Source organism: Trachypithecus francoisi, unplaced genomic scaffold (genome assembly GCF_009764315.1).
Source record: "Trachypithecus francoisi isolate TF-2019V2 unplaced genomic scaffold, Tfra_2.0 Lachesis_group4, whole genome shotgun sequence".
NCBI classification, from domain to species: Eukaryota; Metazoa; Chordata; class Mammalia; order Primates; family Cercopithecidae; genus Trachypithecus; species Trachypithecus francoisi.
The window spans coordinates 72698443-72716676 of NW_022681469.1; the positions used below are offsets into that span (position 1 = coordinate 72698443).

The following is an 18234-nucleotide window of genomic DNA, read 5'->3' on the forward strand; positions in this document are numbered from 1 at the left end:
AGGTGGAATTAAACTTACTCTTTTCAGTTCATATTTATCCTTACAGTGCCCATCCTAAATTTAGAAGAGGAAGGATGTGGGCCAACTTTTGGCTTAGGCCCTCATGTCAGGGTTTCTCTTAGTATATATGGTACCTTCCTGAGATTTTCAAACTGGCAGCCACTTTGGACTGATCAATTCGCGAATCCAAATTAATTGCTTACTATTGTAAGGGAGAAGGATGGGAGTCAGCAGCGGGTCTGCGATGGCGGCAAACAGCAGTGGTGGACAGCGAGCAAAAGCTCAGCTTGAGCTGTAACAAACATGGACCAGAAGAGTGCAGTTGCAAGATTTAATAGAGTGAAATAGAGTGAAAACAGAGCTCCCATACAAAGGGAGGGGACCCAAAGGAGGTTGCTGTTGCCAGCTTGAATGCCTGGGTTTATATCCCAATCCTTGTCCCTCCTGCTGTGCTCTCAGGCAATAGATGAGTGGCTATTTCTTTACCTTCTGTTTTTGCCTAATTAGCATTTTAGTGAGCTCTCTGATTGGTTGGGTGTGAGCTAAGTTGCAAGCCCCCTGTTTAAAGGTGGATGCGGTCACCTTCCCAGCTAGGCTTAGGGATTCTTAGTTGTCCTAGGAAATCCGGCTAGTCCTATCTCTTAGTGCCCCCTCTCAACAGGAAAACCTAAGTGCTATTGGGGAGGTTGGCCAGTGACCGCTGTAACTGCTTCCTGCTGAATTGGGGCATAGTAGGGGTTGTGCAGTTGAGATTTCCTCAGGAGGGGTGCCTTTGATGTCATTAATATCGGATCATGGGCTAGCAGGCCGGTCCAGGGGTCTGCGGTAGAACTTAAGTCTAGTTTTACAGCTTTGATTCTAGAAGAGACAAACTTAACAAGGAGGTTAAAGATACAGGGTCCAAAGAGGAGTAGCAATATAGCTGCTAGAGGTCCTAAGAAGGAGAGAATCCAGGGCATCCATTGACTGAAGAGGCCGCAGGGTCCAGTGTTTTGAAGCTCCTTTGCTCTACGTTGTATTTGATCTTTAATGTCTTTAAGTTTCTCACTGGTGATTCCAGATTGATTAACATAATAACAGCATTCTTCCCCTAAAAATAAACAGGTTCCCCCTCTTTCGGCAGTTAGCAAGTCTAAAGCTCTTCGATTTTGAAGGACTACTGCTGCTAGGGGTTAAGTTGATCTTGCAAGGTGACCAGGGAGTCGGCGACCTGTTCCATGTCACCATTTAGTTCTTGAGATAGTTTGTAGTAGAACTGAGTAGAGGTTGTGATACCACCAGTGCCAGTACCTAGTCCACCTAGCACTCCTGCTCTGATAACAAAAGGAAGAATGGGTACTCTTTTGTTGCGGGGCTTACATATGACGTAATTGTATAAATCTTGTTCAGTGTAGATGGTCATAGGGGGCACTAAGAATGAGAGGAAGCACATAGATTCTGAAGAGCCATTCAAACAACGATAGGCTGAGGTACCACAAACAAAAAATATTCCTGAGGTTAGGCAGACTATTCGTGTGGGAGGAGTTACCCACTTGATGCATTGGGAGTTGGTTGTGTCTATAGTACTGCGAAAATTTACACAGGTGAGGTTTGAGGTATGGGTTATTTCGAGGTTGGAAACAAGAGGTCCTACTAAAACAGAAGTGGTGTTTATTTCTGTGCTGAAGTTGTTCCATTGTTCAGGTACAGGGATAGAAATGTATGACCTGAAGTGCAGGGGGAGGCACATCTAACAGTTAGTAGGGTTTTGGGCCGAGACCTCATGGAGCCCAGTGAGGGTGGTATTAAATAGGCTTACCACGCGAGTGTGGGTACGGAGGGTTTCATGTAGTTTTGAGAGATCTAGTCCTTTGTAGGGGCTAGAGGTGCTCTGTACCCGGGTCAGTTGGGAGATTACTTCTTTTATGTGTTTCTCTCTTGCCTGATCTTGAACTCCACCCCTATCAGACATACCGGTATGGGTGAAGTAAGTCCAACAGACAGTGGCTCCAAGTCCTCCAGGACAACTAGGATTAATCATTAATCATTTTTCCTGTCCAATAGTGAGTATTTGCATGCATGCAAAGAGTGGCAGCATTATAACAGTTGCGGGGCATATGGGTGTGGGCAGTGAAGGTGGGGGTTCCCTTAGATAAACTCCTATATGATGGGGCATCAATATTTCCAGGACACTGCATTCTCCATAGAAACTCTTGGTAAGGGGAGCTCCTGGTCGTACAGCGGCCTGGAGGGGGTGCAGTGAGAGTGAAAGGGTGTAAGAGAACAGTCAAGAGAAAAACATGATAAGGGAGGGCCATGGAGATTTACGATTTTAGTTACTTTCCTCCTGGTTGTCATTTGAAGAGCAGACGCACATCCTCTAGAGGTTCACAGGAATAGCTAGCGTTGTCTCCTGGATTTTCAGGTTCCTTTGGCTATATCCAGGGTTTGACTCAAGTGTGACGTATCCAAGACTCCACTCCACTTTAACCGCAGTTGGAGTAGATAAAATGACTGGGTAGGGTCCTTCCCAGGATGTATCTAGGGATGGGGAATTAGAGGGAAGGGACTTAGGACTAATACTATACCACCAGGGTGGAAGAGTTCCTTTCCCTCTTCTCGGGGACAGGCTCCTTGTAATGTTTTAAGAACTTGTTGATATTTGGCTAAGGAGGTGATGTCTGCAACTAAGTTGGCTGTCTCTCGGTCAAGCACAAGATCATTGGTTAGGAAGGGCCGTCCATACAGCATGTCGTATGGGCTAAGTCCTGCTTTTTGGGGAGAGTTTCAGATTCTTAGTAAGACTATAGGCAACAAAGAAGGCCATGCGAGGTGAGTTTCCTGGGTTAGCTTTTTTAGATATTGTTTGAGTGTTTCGTTCATTTTCTCGACCTTCCCTGAGGTCTGTGGCCTCCAAGCACAGTGTAAGTGATATTGTATACCTAATGCCTAGGATACTCCCTAGGTTGCTGTAGCCTTGAAACTAGGGCTGTTGTCACTCTGTAAGCCACGGGGAAGTCCAAATCTGGGAATTATTTCATGAACTAGTTGCCTTTATTATCTCTTGGACCTTTTCTGTCCTATAGGGGAAGGCCTCTTCCCAACAAAAGTGTCTACCCAGACTAGTAGATACTGAAATCCCTGAGATTTGGGCATGTGGGTAAAATCTAGTTGCCAGTCTTCTCCTGGGTAATGGCCTGTTCTTTGTTCTCCTGAAGGAGGTTGGCAATAAGGCAGGGGATTATTTCTTTGGCACACTTCACAGGCCCTGACTATCTGCTTGATAGTTTTGAAAAGGCCTGGTCCAGTAAATAATGATTTGGCCATCTGATGGGTGCTATCAATGCCTAAGTAAAAGGTTTGTTGAAGGGTTTTAAGTAATTTCCATTGGTTAGCTGCAGGCAAAAGTACTTTCCCTTCTTCGGTGGCTAGCCATCCTGAGGGGAGAAAACTGTGTCCTTGTCAGGTTCCCCATTCTATTTCTCCTGGTGAGTACTGGGGCTTGGTTTCCCAGAGGGGATTACCCTATACTAGGGATCCTTCTATAAGCATTTCTAATGGAGGGTCCTGCCTTGCGGCTCTTTTGGCTTCAATATCCACTTGGCGCTTCTCTTCAATTTCCCTTTCCTTTCCTTTCTGATGACCCTGGCAGTGTAAGACTGCCACCTCTTTAGGTTTCCATACAGCCAACAATAATTTCCTAATGGCTTCCTGATATTTGATAGGTGTTCCCTCGGAAGTTAGGAATTCCCTTTCTCTCCATATTGCTGCATGGGCATGGAGGACTAGGTAAGCATATTTAGAGTCTGTATATATATTTACCCTTCTTCCTTCTCCTAATTCTAGTGCTTGAGTGAGGGCTATTAGTTCTGCCAGCTGAGCACTAGTTCCTGGAGTGAGGGGATTGCTTTCCAAGTATTCCATTATCACTGACCACTGCATACCCTACTTTTTGAAGTCCTTTTTCTACAAAGGAACTTCCATCAGTATACAAGTTGAGGTTGGGATCAGTCAAGGGAACCTCTAAAAAGTCCCCTCGAGCAGCATAGGTTTGAGCAATTACTTGTTGGCAGTTATGTTCTATCTTTTCTTCATTGTCTGGAGGAAATGGGACTGGGTTCAGAGTTGCACAAGTGCGCAGTCGCAGCACTGGCCCTTCAAGTAATAGAGCCTGATATTTAAGTAAACAGTTGTCTGACAGCCACAAGTCTCCTTTAGCAGTGAGTATGCCGTTCACATCATGAGATGTCCACACAGTAAGATCTCTTCCCTGTATTATTTTAACTACTGTGGATACTAAGACTGCTCCTGCTGCCACTACCTGTAAACAATGAGGCCAACCCTTTGCCGCTACATCAATTTTCTTACTCAGATATGCCACGGGTTGCAAGCTGGTCCCTCGGACCTGTGTAAGGACTCCTAGAGCTATTCCTGTTTTTTCTGTGATATATAAAGAAAAGTCTTGCCCCATTGGCAAGCTTAACACGGGGGCTTGGGTTAGGGCCTGGAAAGCCACTTCTGCTTCAGGTGTCCATCTTACTAAATGGGTATTGGCTCTCTGAGTTTCCTTGATTAGTGTATATAATGGTCTGGCTATTTTGCCGTACCCGTGAATCCATATTCGGCAAAAACCTGTTATGCCAAGGAACCCTCTTAGTTGCTTTAGGGTTTTGGGATGAGGATAAGCCAGTATAGGCTGGATACGTTCCTCACTGAGGGCCCTGGTGCCTTTGGATAATTTTAGCCCTAAGTATTTAACCTGCTGTGAGGAGAGCTGAGCCTTTGGTTTGGAAACCTTGTCGCCACAGGTAGTGAGGAAATTTAAGAGCGCTTGGGTGGCTTGATGGCACAAGGTTTCTGAATGGGCAGCTAAAAGTAAATCATCCATGTACCGAAGGACAAGAGTGTCCAGATGTGAGAACTGGCTCAAGTCTTGGGCTAATGCCTGGCCAAATAGATGGGGGCTATCCCTGAACCCTTGGAGGAAAATAGTCCAGGTGAGTTGAGACGTTGGGTTTGAAGGATCTTCAAAGGCAAACAAGAATTGAGAGACAGGATGTACAGGGATGCAGAAAAAGGCATCCTTAAGGTCCAGAACTGTAAACCACTCTGCTTCCTCTGGTATTTGGGAAAGCAGAGTATAAGGGTTAGGTACAGCTGGGTATAGAGGGACAGCGGCCTCATTGATAATCCTGAGATCTTGCACTAACCTCCACTGTCCATTGGGTTTCTGTACTCCTAAAATTGGAGTATTGCAGGGGCTATTGCATGGTTTTACTAGGCCTTGGGCTTTTGGGTCCTTAACAATCTTCTGGAGTCCTTGTTGGGCCTTGGGTCTGAGGGGGTACTGCCTTTGGTAGGGAAAGGCAGAATCCTTTAGTTTAACTTGAACAGGATGGGCATTCTTTGCTCGTCCATATTGTCCTTCTATTGCCCAGACTTCAGGATTAATTTCTTCCTCAAGCAGGGGACAGCAAACAGGTGCTCCTTCTCCTATATTCAGGTGTATAATGGCCCCTGCTTTTGCTAGAATGTCTCTCCCTAACAAGGGAGTGAGGCTTTCAGGCATAATTAGAAAAGCATGTGAAAAGAGTAAAGTTCCCCAGTCACAACTTAGTAGCTGGGAGAAGTATCTAGTGACTGGCTGTCCTAGGACCCTTCGGATAGTGACGGATTTGGAGGACAGTCGTCCGGGATAGGAGAGTAAGACTGAGAAGGCCATGCCAGTGTCCAGGAGACAGTTAACCTTCTGGCCCTCAATGGTCAAGCATACCCGGGGCTCTGTGAGGGTGATGGCATGGGCTGGCGCTTGCCCCCGGTCACCTTCAGTCCTGATGCTGGATCATCTGGTTAGTGGCTTCTGACTCAGAGGACCTTCATCCCCTGGGGGCAGTGGGCCTTCCAGTGATTCCCTTGACATAAGGGGCATGGACGAGGGGGCAGCTGATTTCTACTTGGACAATCTTTTTTAAAGTGTCCTTGTAGACCGCACTGGAAGCAAGCCCTATTAGGCATTCAGTTTGCCCAGCTTTTCCCTTTTCCAGAGCCTCCAGAGTCCGCTTGCCTCAGGGCCATGACTGAAGCGGTGGCCTTTTCTTAATCTCGTTTGTCCCATTCCGCCTGCTCCTCCTGATCTCTATTATGAAAAACCGAGGTTGCCGAGTTCAGTAGGGTTTCTAAGTTTTGCTCTGGGCCTAAGGTGGACTTTTGAAGTTTTTTTCTAATGTCTGCAGCTGACTGAGTGATAAACTTACCCTTTAAGATTATTTGGCCTTCAACAGAGTCAGGTAACAGAGAGGTATGCTTCCTCAATGCCTCCCTTAGTCTCTCCAGAAAGGCAGTAGGATTTTCTTCCCTTCCCTGTGTTATAGTGGACATCATTGAATAATTCACAGGCTTCTTCCTAGTTTTCCGTAGTCCTTCTAGCATGCAAGTTAACAAATGTCTGCGGCACCAATCTCCACGTTCTGATTCTGTGTCCCAATGAGGGTCTACACTGGGAACTGCCTGCTGGCCTGTGGGGAATCGTTCTCTTTCCTCTGTGGTCATCCTATCATTGACCTGACTGAAATACCAGAGATTGCCAAATTCTTGGGCTGCAGTTATGGTGACACTTCTCTCATTTGGGGTGTCTGATCTAGCAGTAACATTATATCTTTCCATGTCAGATCAAAGAATTTCCCTAGCCCTTGTAAAGCATCAATAAAGCTATCAGGGTTATCTGACAATTTACCTACGTCTATATTAATTTGCTTCAAGTCTGAGAGAGAAAAAGGTACATGCACTCTGGTTGGGCCGAATTCTCCTACTCCCATGGCTTGGAGGGGGCGTAATTGGGGAATACTGGCACACTTTGGTTAATTGTTCCCCCTTTGTCTATCTCCTTTTGGATCAAATAGGTTGAAGGGGGGTCCTTATTAGTTGGGGAAGGAGTCAGGACTCCAGGGTAGGGAGGTAGACTCTGAGGGCTTCGTGTAGGGCATAAATCACACTTTTTACATAATTGCGAATTGTCTCTGAATGAAAAGAAAGTTTGTACATATGGCACTTGACTCCATTTGCCTTCTTGTCTACAAAAGAGGTCTAGCTGTAAGATGGTGTTATTATTTATACTTCCCTCAGGAGGCCAGGTTTCTCCGCCTTCAAGAGAATACTGTGGCCAGGCAGTACTGCAGAAGAATATGTCGTTTCTTTCTTAGCGTCTGAGGGTCAAATTGGTCCCAGTTCTCCACAGTACATCCTAGGGGCGTTTTTGTCTTGAGGGGAACATTTCCCATCTGAAAAAAGAACATAGGGATGCCAGCACCCCTAGTCATTTTCCTATGAGCATTAGTCTTACAGCATCCTCTATGGTCCTAATGCTTATTCCTTTCCAGGGTGCATAACCACCCATGGACCTCTGCATATTGGATTAGTTACGCTCACCGATGTAGCAGTCCTGCACCTGTTTTCCCGCCTCTCTTGACCACCAAGAAAGGGGTCCAGGCTGCTGGATTCTAGTGGTCCTTTACCAGCATGCCTAACATTGCCTTTGTGCTCAGGGGTGAGTCCTAGAGCTGGGCTGGGTTCCTGAGTATTTCATGCCAACCCAGCTGCCCCATCAAGATGCATTCCCATAAACAATAGTTCTTCTGCAAATTCGTTTCAGAAAGGGTATAGCTAACCTTTTGAGGCAGGATTGAGATAGTCTTTTGATTCTGTGAGTACTTTAAGGCTTGGCTGAGTGCAAACAGCTCGCACGTTTGAGGAGACCAATTATTAGGCAATTTTTCTAACTCCGCTTCCACAAGAGTCTCCGTATCAGTTACTGAATACCCATTATGGTTTTTTCCTCAATCACCTGAGAGGAACCATCTATCGTCCTGTCCTGAAGGGAGTTCTTCCTGGGTCTGGTCGGACATTTGTATGGTAATTAAGATTTAAATCCCCTTTTGGGAAATCTGCTGGGTTAAGGGAATTATCAGTGGCTGGAGTTACATTACCTTTTTCTAACAGAATAGCCCCATACTTGAAGATTTTTGAGTTAGTAAGCTACCTTTTTGTTTTTTTGATTAGAATAATTCTGAAGAGGTGAGGTGTGCTGACAATGTTTCCTCTAAAAGTTGTTTTTCTGCCAGGCGCGGTGGCTCAAGCCTGTAATCCCAGCACTTTGGGAGGCCGAGACGGGCGGATCACGAGGTCAGGAGATCGAGACCATCCTGACTAACACGGTGAAACCCCGTCTCTACTAAAAAAAATACAAAAAAACTAGCCGGGCGAGGTGGTGGGCGCCTGTAGTCCTAGCTACTCGGGAGGCTGAGGCAGGAGAATGGCGTGAACCCGGGAGGCGGAGCTTGCAGTGAGCTGAGATCCGGCCACTGCACTCCAGCCTGGGCGACAGAGCGAGACTCCGTCTCAAAAAATAAAAAAAATAAAAAAAAATAAAAGTTGTTTTTCTACTTTTAGCAAAGCAGTTGCTGCTACCGACTGAATGCATTTGGCCCATCTGTGGGTTACTGGGTTAAGGATTTTTGATTGGAAAGCTACGGGTTGTCAGTGGCCTCAGTGCTTTTGGGCTACGCTCTTATTTACACTGACAACAGTGGAATTGGAGTGTTGCAAGGTCACGGAGAACACCTTCAATTATCAATGACAGGTTTTAAATTTACCCTTGGTTTTAAAGGAATAGGGTGCACTGTTTACTATTTCTTTCTCTTTCTCTCTCTGACTCTCTCTCTCTCCTCTCTGTCTCTCTCCTCTGTCTCTCTCCTCTCTCTCTTTCTCCTCCATCTCTCTCTCTCTCCTCTTTTTTAGCCATTTACAAATTTGGGGCCCTGGCAAGGGTAGTGGGGAACGGGTCCTACATAACTGCCCATGTCGAGAGCTGTATGCCTAAATTGGGAGGGATACCAGGGATAAGACTCCCTGGATTATAGCCTAGGTGCCTAAGGACACAGCATAGAGCTTCCTTAGATCCCTTTGGAGATACAACTTGCTAGAAGAAATGAAAGTCTGAGCCATTAGTACGAGGCAGGGATCACAGGAAGTAGATTCAGAGGTGAGGAGAATTTTGGGGCTACACTTTGAAGAAAGTCATGGTTGGAACCCAGGAGGTGTGGGTCAGAAGTAAAGGTAGGGACACATGCGTGGGCGACTGTTGAGTAGAGACTTCTGCTGCGCCATGATCTCAACCAGCTACTGCTGGGAGTTCGGGATGACAGCTTTCTGCCTCTAGTTGACCCTCGGCTTCCCCAAGAGAACTGAAAGTGGAAGCTTGCTCCAGGCAGACCAACGTCACCAACCCAGAAGGGTTGGGGGTTTTTAGAAAGCCCTTCCCCAGATAACCTCACACCTGAGTCTTAAGTTTGGCAGCCACGCTATTCATTTTAACTGGCCGACAGGTGCCTGGTATTTTTCTCTCATTCTAAGGAAGGATAGGACAGAATAGCAAGTGAAAGTGGTCCAATATTACTCACCGCTTTTGATGTCCTTTCGTGGTCGCCAAAATATTACCGGGGGGTCCTTGCTTGCAGAGCTCCCAAGATGGTGGCAAGCCTCGTGTTCTCTGACCTGGGGTTCTTGGCCTCACGGATTCCAAGGAATGGAATCTGGGGCCATGCGGTGAGTGTTACAGCTCTATTAGAAGCCGTGGGTCATGGAAGAGAACCGTGGAACCCAGTGACTAGTGTTCAGCTCGATTAGGATGAACCCAGGCACTTAGCTGTGCAGGAACAATGGCAAGCCTTTAGCCTGATCAGGAGCAGGAATGGGCGCCTCACTGAATCAGGAGCGCAGTGGATACCCTGCCAGATCTGGAGAGATGGGAGTCAGCGGTGGGTCTACAATGGTGGCAAACAGCAGTGGTGGATGGCGAGCAAAAGCTCAGCTCGAGCTGTAACAAGCGTAGACCAAAAGAGTGCAGTTGTAAGATTTATTAGAGTGAAAACAGAGCTCCCATACAAAGGGAGGGGACCCAAAGGGAGTTGCTGTTGCTGGCTCGAATGCCTGGGTTTATATCCCAATCCTTGTCCCTCCTGCTGTGCTCTCAGGCAATAGATGATTGGCTATTTCTTTACCTTCTCTTTTTGCCTAATTAGCATTTTAGTGAGCTCTCTGATTGGTTGGGTGTGAGCTAAGTTGCAAGCCCCCTGTTTAAAGGTGGATGCGGTCACCTTCCCAGCTAGGCTTAGGGATTCTTAGTTGTCCTAGGAAATCCAGCTAGTCCTGTCTCTCAGTTGCAAGATAACTGCTGTATCTCCAGGCGTTGTGCCCTCATTCCTGAAAGGAAGCCTGCCCCAGGGACTTCTATCTACATTCACTGTCCAGAACTATGTCACATAGCCATAAATGACTGCAATGAAGATCATGTGACTTAGTAATTCACTTTCCAGAGAGTATAGGAAGGCAAGGTGTTGGAATGGATGTTGAATGAATTCATCTATAGGATACACCACAACATCGGGAATAAGTGGGAGATGCTGCCATCGAAATGGGCTGATTATAGTGGGGATAAGTGGCTCGTGGGGCTGCAGAGGTCAGGCAGTTGCCATGTGAGAGGCCAGTTGGATGTAGCTATCATAATCGGCATTAAAGCCAGCATATTAATTATAGTGGTCTGACCTGCAGGGATCTTTGGTGCTACCTAACTATGGTAATACAGAAGTTATTAAGAAATAATTTTTTGGCAGCTAGAAGGGATAAAGGTTCTTGGTGGAAATTTTCTTATAATAAGAAGCAATGCCCCCCTCAAACCATTTCTTTTCTAACAGAAAAGGCGGCTTAAAGAGCCACACCAGCAAACTTTGATATACAAATGCCGGCCATTAAAAACTAGGTCCACCCAACATGGCCACCATGGTGATTCCCACCCTCTTCTCCTTGTCAGCACATGTCCCAAGTGTCATGACCCCCTCCAGATAATTCATGTGTTTTCAGAACATCATGGCAACCCACATTTGCATATTAAAGGACTGAGGCCAGGTTTTTTGCAGGGTACATGAATGACACACCTGGTCAACCCAATCCCCTGAGCCTTATGCAAATCAGACACTGCCTCCTCCAGCCTCCCAACATAATCAACCACTTTTCCACTGCACATGGGGTTTCCTTCTCTCAGCTTGGAGCCCCCTGCCTCTGTGTCTGTACAGGGGAGCATCTTCCTTCTTTTTTGCGTATTAAACTCTCTGCTCCTTAAAACCACTCCATGTGTGTCCATGTTGTTGTCACCCGCATCTGCGAAGAGAGTCCACCTAACAGGCTTTGTGTGAGCAACAAGGCTGTTTATTTCACCTGGGTGCAGGTGGGCTAAGTCCAAAAAAGGAGTCAGCAAAGGGCGATAGGGGTGGGGCTGTTTTATAGGATTTGGGTGGGTAGTGGAGGAGCGGGGTCAAAAGGTGCTCAGTGGGGGAGGTTTTGAGGCAGGAGAAGAAATTTCACAAGGTTAATTGCTCAGTTAAGGTGGGCAGGAACAAATCACAGTGGTGGAATGTCATCGGTTAAGACAGGAACAGACCGTTTTCCCTTCTTTTGTGATCCTTCAGTTACTTCAGGCCATCTGGATATATATGTGCAGGTCACAGGGGATAGGATGGCTTAGCTTGGGCTCAGAGGCCTGACATTCCTATCTTCTTATATTAATAAGAAAAATAACATAAAATAGTGTTGAAGTGTTGGGGCAGCAAATATTTTGGGGGTGATATGGAGAGATAATGGGCAACGTTTCTCAGGGCTGCTTCGAGCGGGATTAGGGGTGGTGTGGGACCTAGAGTGGGAGAGATTAAACTGAAGGAAGATTTTGTGGTAAGGGGCGATATTGTGGGGTTGTTAGAAGGAGCATTTGTCATATAGAATGACTGGTGATGGCATGGATGCGGTTTTGTATGAATTGAAAAACTAAACGGAAGACACGAGGTCCTAGTAAGAGAAGGAGAAAAACAGGTATTAAAGGACTAAGAACTGGGAGAACCTAGGACATCCATTTAGAGAGTGCCCAAGGGGGTTCAGCGTAATTACTTGGTTGGTGAGTTTTTGGACTCTGTCCTTGACAGAGTCCTCCTTTTTATGTTGGTGACTGAGCTTGGTGGGGTGTGTTTTTACAAGACCGTTAGGCCATTCTACCTTTCCTGAAGATTGAGGATGATAAGTGGTATGAAGGTTCCACTGAATACCAAGAGCCTGAAAAACTGCTTGAGTGATTTGACTAATAAAGGCCAGTCTTTTATCGGACCTATAGAGGTGGGAAGGCCAAACTCTAAGGAATTATGTCTGACAGAAGGGAAGAAATGAGCATGGTGGAAAAGGCCTCTACCCATCCAGTGAAAGTGTCTGCCCAGACCAAGAGGTATTTTAGTTCCTGACTTGGGGCATGTGAGTAAAGTCAATTTGCCAGTCCTGGGCAGGGGCAAATTCCTGAACTTGATGTGTAGGGAAGGGAGGGGGCCTGAACAATCCCTGAGGGGTAGTAGAATAGCAGATGGATCACTGAGGAGTAATTTCCTTGAGGACAGATTTCCACAATGGAAGGAAATGAGAGGTTCTGAGAGGTGGGCTAGTGGCTTTAACCTACATGGAAGAGGTTATGAAATGATGACAGAATAGAATGGGCCTGTGAGGCTGGAAGGAGATTATTTTCCTTGGTCTAAGAACCATTTGCCTTGTGTGGGAAGAGATCAATAGGTGGAAGTTTCAGTCGGGGAGTAGCTGGGAGTGACTGATGAGAAGGAGAAAAAGTGGCCGTGAGGGACAGAAGTTGGAATGCTAGCTGCTTCTTTAGCTACCTTATCAGCATAAGCATTGCCTAGAGCAATGGAATCTGACGCCATTTGATGGCCCTTGCAGTGAATGACTCCAGCTTCCTTTGGAAGTAAAGCAGCCTTGAGAAGTGTTTTTATTGAAGAGGCATTAATGATGGAGGACCCTTGCGTAGTGAGGAAAACTCTTTCAGCCCATATAACAGCATGGTGGTGCAGGATATGGAAGGCATATTTAGAGTCAGTATAAATATTGACATAGTCCCTTTATAAGAGTGAGGGCCTGAGTTAAGGCAATGAGTTTGGCTTGCTGAGAGGGAGTGGGGGGGGGGGGGGGGCAGAGCAGTAGCCTCAATGATAGATGTGGAAGATTCTATAGCATAGCCTGCCTTTGTTGATGAGTGGCAATTAGGCCTGGTGGAACTGCCATCAATAAACCAAATGTGATCAGGATGAGGAACAGGAAAGAAGGAAATATGGGAAAATGGGGTGAATGTCAGGTAGATCAGAGGGATACAATCATGGGGGTCAGGTGTGGTATCCGGAATAATGTGGGAGGCCAGATTGAAGTAAAGGCCAGGAACAATGGTAATTGTGGGAGACTCAACAAAGAGTGAGTATAGCTGAATGAGCCAGGGAGCAGAAAGTATATGCGTCAGGTGTGAGGAAGAAAATAGATTTGGGAAGTTATGAGAGCTGTGGAGAGTGAGTTGAGCATAGTTTGTGATTTTGAGGATCTCTAAAAGTATTAGGGCAGCAGTAGCCGCCGCATGGAGACATGATGGCCAGCTTAAAACAGTAAGGTCAAGTTGTTTGGACAAAAAGGCTACAGGGTGTGGTCCCGATCCTTGTGTAAGAATTGCAACTGCAAGCCCTGCACTTCGGCTGTGTGTAATGAAAAGGGTTGGGATGAGTCAGGGAGAGCTACGGTGGGGTCAGTCTCTGAAGCTATCTTCAAGGAATGGAAAGAGGAGTGGGGAAAGGATTTAGGATCTATGGGGTCAGCAAGGTTTCCTTTTGTGAGTTTATATAATGGTTTTGTTAGGATGGCAAAACCAGGTATCCAAAGGTGAAAGTATCCAACCATGCCTAGGAAGGAAAGGAGTTGTTGTTTTTATAGAAGGGGTTGGGGTTTGAGAGATCAGCTGGACACAATAGGCAGGGAGAGCACGTGTGGTTTCATGAAGAATTATGCCAAGATAGGTAACAGATGGAGAAGAAATTTGAGCTTTGGAGGGGGATACCCAATATCCTTTGGAGAATAAATGTTGAAGGAGCAGGAGAGTGTCTTGTTGAGAAGATTTAAAGGAGGGGCTACAAAGTAGGTCATCAATATATTGAATAAGGTGAGAAGCAGAGGGGTGGAAAGAAAGTAAATCATGAGAGAAAGCTTGGCTGAAGTAATGAGGGCTGTCCCTGAAGCCTTGTGGCAGTACAGCCCAGGTAAGCTGCTGGGACTCATGGGTGTCAGGGATAGTCCAGGTAAAAGCAAAGAGAGGCTGGGATGAAGGGTGCAGGGGAATAGTGAAAAAAGCATCTTTACGATCAAGGACGGAATAGTGAGTTGTAGAGGAAGGCATTGAGGACAAAAGAGTGTATGAGTTGGGCACCACAGGGTGGATAGGCAAAACAATTTGTTGATAAGGCGCAGATCCTGAACTAACCTGTGAGACTTGACTGGTTTTTGGACAGGTAAAATGGGGGAATCGTATGGAGAGTTTATAGGTTTTAGAAGCCCATGCTGTAGCAGGCGAGTGATAACAGGCTTCAATCCCTTTAAAGTCTGTTGTGGGATGGGATACTGGCATTGAGCAGGGTAAGGGTGATTAGGTTTTAATGGGATGGGAATGGGAATGTGATTGGTTGCCAGGGAGGGAGTAGAGGTGTCCCATACTTGTGGGTTAAGTTGGGGGGATACGAGAGGAAGATATGAAGGAGGCTTTGGGTTGGGAAGAAGGGCAGCAATGAGATGTGGCTGTAGCCCAGGAATAGTCAGGGAAGCAGATAATTTGATTAAAATGTCTTGGCTTAATAAGGGAACTGGGCAGGTGGGGATAACTAAAAAAGAGTGCATAAAAGAATGTTGTCCAAGTTGGCACCAGAGTGGGGGAGTTTTAAGGGGTTTTGAAGCTTGGCCATCAATACCCACAATAGTTATGGGGACAAGAGAAACAGGCCCTTGAAAAGAAGGTCATGTGGAGTGGGTAGCCCCTGTTTTGATTAAACAGGGGATGGACTTACCCACCACTGTGAGACTTACCTGAAGTTCAGTGTCTGTGATTGTCCAGGGGGCTTCTGAGGCAATCGGGCAGCATCAGTCTTCAGTCGCTAAGCCGAGAAGATCTGGGAAGGAGTCAGAGAGCCTTGGACCAGAGTTCCAGGGACTCTGGGAGTGGCTGCTGGGTGAGTTGTACAATCCGATTTCCAGCGGGGTCCTGCACAGATGGGACATGGCTTAGGAGGAATCCCGGGCTGCAGGCATTCCTTGTCCCAGTGGCCAGATTTCCAGCACTTGAAGCAAGATCCTGAGGGAGGTGGTCCTGGAGGAACGCCTGGCCACTGCGGTTCAGGCATTTTGAAGTTCTTGTGTGCTGGACACGTGCCTGGGGTTTCTCTCACAGTGGAGGCAAGGAATTACATCTCAAATACGTTGCTACTTGGCTGCCTTTAGTCTATTATTGTACACCTTGAAGGTGAGGTTAATTAAGTCCTGTTGTGGGGTTTGAGGGCTGGAATTTAATTTTTGGAGATTTAATGTTGGGAGCAGATTGGGTAATAAAATGCATATTGAGAATAAGACGGCCTTCTGACCCTTCAGGGTCTACAGCTGTAAAGCATCTAAGGGTTGTTGCCAAAAGGGCCATGAACTGGGCTGGGTTTTTATATTTGATGAAAAAGATCCTAAATGCTGATTTGAGAGAGGTCGGATAAAGAAAAAGGAGCATTAACCTTGACTATGCCTTCAGCTCCAGCCACCTCTTTAAGAGGAAATTGTTGGGCAGGTGGGGGAGGGCTAATCACGGAACAAAACTGTAAGCTGGACTGGGTGTGAGGAGGGGAGGTGATAAAAGGATTATAGGGTTGGGGATCAAAGGCTGAGGAAGAGTTGGGACCTGGCTCAGCCTGGCTCGGAGTAGCCTGGGGAGGAGGGGAGAGGTCAGATGGGTCTGTAGAAAAGGAGGAGTCAGAGGACTCAGAGCTTAGGATGGAGACGGAAGGAACAGACAGGAGAGAAAGAAGAAAGATTTGGGATGAGTCGCATTGGGAGCAGAGACTAGGGAGGGACCAATGTGGAAAAGAATGCCTGGACGTCAGGCATCTCAGACCATTTGTCCATTTTTTGACAAAAATTATCTAGATCTTGTAGGATGGAGAAATTGAAAGTGCCATTTTCTGGCCATTTAGAGCCAATATCAAGTTTGTATTGGAGCCAAGTGGTGTTGCAGAAGAAAATAAGCATTTAGGTTTTAGGTCAGGTGTGAGTTGAAGAGGTTTTAGGTTTTTAAGAACACAGGCTAAAGGTCAAGAAGGGGGAATGGAGGGTGGAAGGTTGCCCATAGTGAAAGAGGTAAGTTTAGAGAAAGGTGGAGACACGGAGAAGGGGGTAGGTGAGGAGCCAAAGCAGGCGTCCCTGCAGTTTATTTGCCACCAAGGGAATGTGGGTGAATGACCAAGGCAGGTGACCCCATGGTGATCAGACACCAGTGGAGTGTGGGTGAATAATCAGGCAGGCATCCCCACAGTGATTAAATACCAAGGGAAGACTGTCTTCCTGAGTCTGTGATCAGTGCTGGAGTTTTGGGTCCATGGATAAAATGTGTCTCCTTTGTCTCTACTAGAGAGGAAAAAGAACTGGAATTGGAAGGACAGGGAGATGAAGAGTAGCAAGAGAGGCTGGAGAAGAGAGTGAAAAGACCGCTTACCTGATTTGAAACTGGTGAGATGTTCCTTGGGCTGGTTGGTCTGAGGACCCAAGGTCATAGGTGGATGTCCTCACAGAGTGAGGGCAAGGACAGGGGACTGGTCTCCCAAAGGAGTCCTCCTGTCCCGGGTTTTGGCACCAAATGTCACGTGCATCCGTGTGAAGAGAGTCCACCAAACAGGCTTTGTGTGAGCAATAAAGCTGTTTTTTTCACCTGGGTGCAGGTGGGCTGAGTCTGAAAAAGGAGTCAGTGAAGGGAGACAGGTGTGGGGCCGTTTTATAGGATTTGGGTGGGTAGTGGAAAATTACAATCAAAGGGGGTTTTCTCTTACGGGCAGGGGCGGGGGTCACAAGGTGCTCAGTGGGGTAGGTTTTGAGCCAGGAGAAGGAATTTCACAAGGTTAATTGCTCAGTTAAGGTTGGGCAGGAACAAATCACAATGGCGGAATGTGATCAGTTAAGGCAGGAACAGGCCATTTTCCCTTCTTTTGTGATTCTTCAGTTACTTCAGGCCATCTGGATGTATATGTGCAGGTCACGGGATAGGATGGCTTAGCTTGGGCTCAGAGGCCTAACAGTCGTTTTATCTAAATCAGCACAAGACCAAGGACCCTGGTGTTCCTCCAGTCATTGGAGCCATATCATTTGTGTTCTTAAGACCAAAATACATGGGCAAAGATCCTACTTGATTCTTACAATTAAAAAATTTCCCAGTTAGTAAACAAAGGCCTGGTTTGAGTCACAATATAGTCACGGCCCCTGACCTAATTCTCACACCTAGGTCAGACTAAGAATGAAGGGCCAGGGAAAAGGCCCTGCCATCACATCACAAGTTCTTGCCACGAATCTTCTTTTCTCCAAGCCTTCCCCACAGGATCCAAGAGCAGCAGACACTCTGGGGATTATCAGATACTGTGCATGCACTAACACTAATTCCTGAAGACCCAGAATTCCACTGTGACTTACCCATCAGAGTGAAAGCATTACTGCTACATTGAGGGAGTAGCCCTTACAAATAGTGGAGATAGGAAATCTTCCAAGGGAACAGTATTGTGAAGTAACATATCTCCTCCATTGTCAGGAGGTAGAAATGTCTGATATAAAAATCTATGCTGATTCATAGATAGTGGCTGATAATGTAACCAGATGACCAGAAATTTGGAAAGAACACAACTGGGTATGAGGTCTGGAGGAAAAGTATGCCCAGAGTTCTTGGAATGGGCCCAAAGAATCAGAGTATTTGTGTCCTATGTGAATGCTCAGTTAAAAGCCTTCAGTGCTTACACTAATCAAGTGGTCAAAAGATGACCTCTGTATGGATGTCAATCAGCCATCTTTTCCAGCCACCCCATGGTCAAATTGGCCAAGATTGCAGGGATGTGGCCTCCACAATGTGGACCTCCCCCTCACCACAGCTGACATGACAACCCGGCTATACTGACGCCTACTTGTGAGCAGCAGTGACCAACCAGACAAGTCCACACCCAGGAGAGACCAGCCCAAGTCTGATGGCAGGCTGATTACATCTGATCGTCTTCTATCACAGAGCAGGTAGCAATTTGTCCTTCCTGGAAGGGACACACATTGGAATTGTATTTGTTTTGT

General features: G+C 46.5%; 1 protein-coding gene across 1 annotated transcript in view; it reads left to right on the top strand.

The window, feature by feature from the left end:
* Nucleotides 1–18234, top strand: part of GATAD1 (GATA zinc finger domain containing 1) — a 46947-nt gene that overhangs the window by 21209 nt on the left and 7504 nt on the right. The gene's annotated exons all lie outside the window — the stretch shown is intronic.